Raw genomic sequence first — 6,762 nt, 5'->3', positions numbered from 1 at the left:
TTCCCCTGGAAGCAGGTGGATGGGATTTCCTCTCAAGGAAGGTGGGTGGGCTTTCCCCAGCCTTGGATTACCCTTCAGAGGGTGGAGCTCTCCCAGTTGGGTGGAGGGCAGGTGTAAATATCTTAGGCTAAGGGGAATGGCCTGGAGGTCTGCAGTGGCATGTGAGAGAAAAGAGAAAAGGAAAAACAAAACAAAACAAAACAAAAATCCTGAGCCCTCTGACACAGTGGGGGGAAAGAGAGAAGAGAGGCAAACAAAAATAACATTAGAGTTGAGCCATGCTTCCTGACCATGGGGCTGGAAGGTTTTAAATCCTGCCGGTTGCTGGCTAAAAAAGTTGGAAAGAGAGAAACAAAAGTAGCAATATAGCTGAGCCCTGATCCCTGACCATGGGGCTCTAGGGGTTTAAACCCTGCTCCAAGGCAGGACCAGTTGTGGCTGTGCTGAGATAAAGCCTTTTGGCCGGCTCCAAATAATCCTGGCTAGGGCCAAGACATTGGCAGGGCTAAGGTCAAACCCTAGCTGGCCTCCACAGTGGTAAGCCAAAACTCCAAGCTCCTCAAAACCTAGTGGATCTGTGCCTATTTATCCTTATGATGGTCCTTCTGTGACCCGGCTTGTGAAATTTCCCTCTAAGTAACTGTCCTACACTGATTTCTGCAGAATCCCTCTGGTATGTGTTGCTATCTTGCTGGAAGTCCTAAGACTATAACTTTAATGAGAATAGAAAGCCAAGTCTTTCTTCAACAGAGAAGCTGGTGGGTTTGAACTATTGACCTTGTGGTTAATAGTCCAACACATTGCCACTATACTACTAGGGCTCCCCCAGTCCTCTATAGCTGGATGTTTTATTGTTTTCATCTTTTTGCTGTTATAGAATGTGCTGCAATAAACATAGGTGTGTATATGTCTGTTCCGGTTTTGTTATTTATTTTATTAGGTAGGGTGTATACCAAGTAGAGATATTTAAGGAGCACAAGGTATTTGTGTTATCATTTGTTTAAGGAAGCTCCATAGCAGTTGTACAATTCTCCAATCACCACATCTTCTCCAGCATTTATAATTATTATCATTAGTTTTAAAAAGAAATATTGAAGGAGAATTTCCCTAATATGATGACAGAACATAAGACAAGTATTCAAAACCCCAAAGAACCCCAAACAGAATAGATCCCAAGAGAAATCACCATGAGACATTATAGTCAAACTTCCTAACATCATAAGAAGAAAACAAGCCTGAGAGCCATAGGGAGAAAAAAAGAACAATCACGTATGAAGGTCAGTCAATTAGGCTTTGTTAAACTTTTGCTAATGAAACCATGCAGGCAAGAAAGCAGCAGATTGATATATTCATAATTTTCAGCTACATTCCAATCTCCAAGAGTTCCTGCCAGGTGTTAAAAGCCAGCTAGCTTCCCTGTCCTCTGGAAAGAGGTTAAGGGGGTAGGGACCTTCTCAGGCCTAGTGCATGCAAGAGAGTGGATTTTTCTGCCCAAGTTCAGACTTGCCTTTCCTCCTCTCCAACCCAAGAATGTTGTGGGAGCTATATTAGTTTCCTCTGTGGTGTAAGGTAGGTGCAGGTGAGGAAGAGCAGAATCATTAGTTCACCATTCCCCTCTCCTCTGCTGAAATCTGGAGCTGAGAAGAGGGTGGCTCTGCAGGCATCCTGTTGGACAACACAAAATCTTGGGCTTTTTCAAGACTCTTTTTGTCATTTCTGCCCTCTTCCAGACAAAAATGTAATTAGCAGAAATTTATGTTCCTCAGGGAGGACTGGAACCCATGCTGCTGGGCCTTGTCCTCTCTTTTCAAATTTCTTCCAGGGTGTTTCACAGAGCCTCCCACCACATGGCTGTATTGGATTGCTTGTGCACAAGGATTTCCAACACACTTAAAAACAAACAAAAGGAATATATATATATATATTAAGGTTTATAGATTAGATCATAGACATTTACAGAGCAATTCCTACACATTGTGATTCAACCCATCCCTTGCCATCTCATCAAAGTTCCATCACTTATCCTATTTTCTGTGTTTATTATTTCTGTCTCTCTTTCTTTTTCAACCCTTTGAACTTTGTCCTTTTATATAAATGTTTCCCTTTTGATCTTGATCCCGGTTTTTCCTAACACAGAAACATCAATCACTAATCATTGTCTATCTAACACATCAGTTCCAGACTTGGGGGTCCCACTAGTCTCTATGTGACCAATAAGCATGGTATTTTTAATCATTTTGAGTTCTGTTCCACATTTCTCCCCCTTCTATCCTTGATCTTCTGATGAGATCTTTTTCAGAGCAGAAGAACATATATTTATTGTTATTACAAATGAATACCTTATATTCTTTGGGCTTACTATAAAGTTTTAATTTATTTCACTTAACACATTTGAAAAAGTAAAAATTCTATTGAACATACACTTTTGTATTATTATCTCATAGATTCTAATTTGACTAAGGTGCATTATACATTGATTTTGATTACATGATTGTGATCACACATACATTCTACAGCTACCTTTCTGCTGATTTCTGATCTCATAGTGCTACAGCCATAAAATTAAACTGATTTCTTTACCACTTCTCTACAATTTCTGCAGCTTAGTGGATTAAAATAGTTTTTTTTAATTATAAAATTAATTAATTAATGTGGTTTCAAAATAAACTCATTACAGGTTCAGAAATTCCTGATGCATTTTAGTTAAGAAAAAAACAGTGTCACCTTTCCCAGATTATTTCTTGAATTTTTCCTAGATTATTTCTTGGAGGTGATTTACATTTCAGTTTGCAGGTGTTACCACTGCATATAAAATACTTAATTCAATTCCATATTAATGAACTTGTAAATTAAGATTAGTTTTCTTTTTTTAAAAAATGGTAAGTTTAAAGGAAAAAATGAAATGCTTTTTAAAAAAAATATTCTTTTAATTTTTCCAAGAATTCTAGACAGAATGAATATAAAATACTAGAAAAACATTCTCAGTTTTGATTTCCTTGATTCATAGTACTATATTTCCCCAGGATACCTAAGTGAAAATAAGACCAAATTTAACTTTCCTTTCATTGAATCTTTGGCTTATATGCCTTTATGCGTTTGTGGAAGGAAAAATAGAAACACATTGGAAATGCTGACGTTGCAGATTGAGCTTCTTATTCTTTGCAATTCACCTTGCTTGGAGTTCATCCCTACTTCCTAAGGAATTCAAGGTTATGTTTACCCACACAATTGCCCATGTAGATATACTCAAGGATTCTGAGGAAAGAGACTGATTTTTATTATTGAAAAATTAAGGAAAGAGCGAGTGAGATCTTCACATAAGCAATTATTTACAAGAGGGAAGAGAGACCCAAAGGGCCTCATTAGAAAGTTGAGTGGAATCACTGATACTCATGATCTCACTTTCTCTTTGTCCCAGGGGATTCAGTCACTTGTATTTCAAATTCTCCCTACTGGATTTGAAACAATGAAAATGTTTTGAGTGAGTTTCATTAATATGCACATGGCAAAATTAGCTCTAGTATTTTTCCGTCTTGGAGAAAGACAGCAGAAGAACTGATTTTTACCCCCCAGCAGTTCTACTGACATATAATTCACATGCCATACAATTCAGTAGTTCAATCATATCAAGGAGAGTTGTACAATTGTCATCATAATCAATTTTAAAACATGTTCTTCATTCATGTACTCATCAATATTAACCCCCCATATCTGTCCCATCTCCCCCGTCATGCCCTTAAGGAGCCATTAGTGTAATTACTGCGTATATGGGTTCATCTTTTCTGGATTTCATATATAGAAAACACTGAAAAATAAACTAACAAGGATAACCAAGTAAAACAGATAAAAATTTCAATCAAACAGAAAACAGAAACTATTAAAAACTAGAACAAATTTAACTGGATCATAAAGGGATTCCAATTATAGGGTGCTAAATTTTAACCTAATTGGCCCTGCAATATTCCCCATGCATTCTGTATGTTAGAAAAGTTATTCACATCCCTAGTTCATCATCAGAGGGTATTCACTGGGGGCCTAATCCCCGTGCATTTCTCTTCACTTAAAAAAAAATTATGTGTATTGCTCTTCACATTTAATTGAAACAGCTTTAAATTGGCTCAACAAGGGGATCAAATCATAAGATATTACATTTTAATCTAAGTCAGTCATAATGGGCTTTACAATACTCTATCTGATAACAGAGCCATTCTCAACCTTCAGCTATGATTGGGGGGATTCAACTAAGGCTAAATAACCGATTCTTGTTCAGAACAAAAGTGAATTAAACATATTCTCAAGCATTCATTTCTTTTCCCCTGTTAGGTCATCATCAAAGCCACTTGAGGGAAGCAAGATATCAATTGGCACTTGTAACCATTCAGAGCCACTATCTACTAAATTCCTTCTCCGATATGTGCTGGGCATGTTAAATGGCAGCACTGTCCCTGCAGGGAAGATCCGTAAATACTATTTAGCTGCATTGCTGGGCTCTTTTTTAAAGAGATTTTCCTTTCTCCATGGAGAGAGTCTTGGTCTGTGAACTGCCTCAGATCTGGATCCTGAAAAAGAGACTATACATCCCCACTATGCTTATTCCAGCTAAATCTCTACCACTATACTTAGAATCTTTTAATGAATTACAAATAATGTCTTTGTAGGCTAACTACTTACCTCATTTTAGGAATTCTGCAACATAAGCATCATCAAAGATTCCTATAGCTCCAAACGCTCCAAATGCATACCTTAATTGTGGCAATTTCTCCAACTTTGTCTTTGATGGTTAAGTGTCAGGTCCTATGGTCCAAGTTTTCCAGGGCATCTTTATTACAGACACAGGCAATCCACATTCCCTGCTGCATCTCTCATCATCATCTCTGCCTCAGAGAAGTCAGACATCAAGTAATTCTAAAATTCGGATGCACTCCTCACCAGCTCATTTCTTAAATGCTTTAGAGAATTCCAAATTTCCTCTCTTCTTGATTTCTTATTCTATAATGTGGAAGGGAAGGCCCAGCATTCAAGCTTCATTGATTGTAGACCACCACTGAGTTCAAGCTTCAGTTAGCCACTGTAGAAGACCATTGACGCCACCTTTTGGATGTTTTCTGTGCTCATAATGAGAGTCCTCAAGTCAACAAATTCAGATCATTTGGGCAGTATATTGGAAATTCCTTAACATCTATTCCCAGACATACTTTTAAATGTTTGCTAATATAAACTTTCTACAACTGTGTTATTTTGCCTTAACATCTATTCCCAGACATACTTTTAAATGTTTGCTAATATAAACTTTCTACAACTGTGTTATTTTGGAGTAATCGACTATGGTCTAATGGAGCAGTATTTGTGAGAGGAAATGGTAGAAGCAAAAATTATCCATGAAAAAGTGTGTATTTTTTGTGATTATAATTTTGATTATAATTATAATTATTATAAAGTTGAGCAAGTTTTCATGGATTGGCCATTTGGATAGTCTCTTTTTTAAAGTGACTATTTGTATTTATATATTCTGAGTAGGAACATGTATTGGATACACACAAACACACACACAGACACTCTTAAAGGACTATTAGATTAACAGATGTTCTAGTTTGTTAAAGTATGATTTCATCATATTGTCTTCATGTGATTAATAATTTTCTTTCTATTTAACAAATCTCTTCCTATTAAATAGTCATGAATACCACTAAAAGCTATATTGCTTTATCTTTCCTAATTGTATCTGCACTCCACTTGAAAACGATCTTTTTATATGAAGCAAGTAATTTCTCCTTCCTATGGATATCTCTTTGACCTGGAACCATTTATTGAAATAAACCCCCATTCCCTACTGTATTGCAGTATCTTAATATTGTATCACATTTGGATGATTAATTATGTTTTATAAACAACTCTGTTCTGTTGAATTCATCATTGCGTTTATTCTTTATCATTTGGACTGAGAATTCATTCATCATCAACTTAAGGATAGATGCTTGAATACCCAGTTTCCTATGATTATTTGTTTTAATGTGAATGAGTGTTGAAATGTTTTCTCTGAATTTCTTATGATTATCACATTACTTTTCAATTGTAGATGGTCAGTGTTATGGGTTATATTAACAAAATAATGTGGTTCTTAATTTTCAAATGTTAATAGAACTGACACGGTTGAAGTAAACTTGTTTGTAGTATATTTTACCCCAAAGTTTTAGAATTTGATTTGCTAATGTTTGCTATAGATTTTTGAGTAATATGGGTAATTTTTTTCCTTCTTGCAATATCTTTAAAGGTTTTAATTAAACATTATGTTTTCCTTATGGAAAGATTTAAAATGTCACATTCATTTAATACCAAATTAACAAAAAAAATTTATGAACAGAAACATTTGAGACTAAAGTGGACTTTCAACATAGTAACTATAACCATTGTATCCAGTTTACATCTATATTTTATTTTGCCAATCAAGAAACTCTAGATTCACACACATAATAGCTATAATGGAATATATATTAGTCATATTCATTTCTATATTATGGATATTGAAAAGTAGGCAGAAATGATAGATGTATTCAGGATGTGCGCAAAAAATATTTACTCCCAATAGGAACAGATTTGTCTATCATAGGTAAAATTTTAAAACTAGAATATTGAATTTATGCATTTTATGTCACAGAGTAATGATATTTATCTTTGTTTGTAGGTCCTGTCTAATTGATTGTGTGAGAGATTGGGAATGGAACTCTGCCATTACACTACCATCTGCAAAATAATTGCTATGTT

Source organism: Echinops telfairi, unplaced genomic scaffold (genome assembly GCF_000313985.2).
Source record: "Echinops telfairi isolate 266 unplaced genomic scaffold, ASM31398v2 ScPeMD7_7453;HRSCAF=8491, whole genome shotgun sequence".
NCBI lineage: Eukaryota > Metazoa > Chordata > Mammalia > Afrosoricida > Tenrecidae > Echinops > Echinops telfairi.
This window is presented reverse-complemented; position numbering follows the sequence as displayed.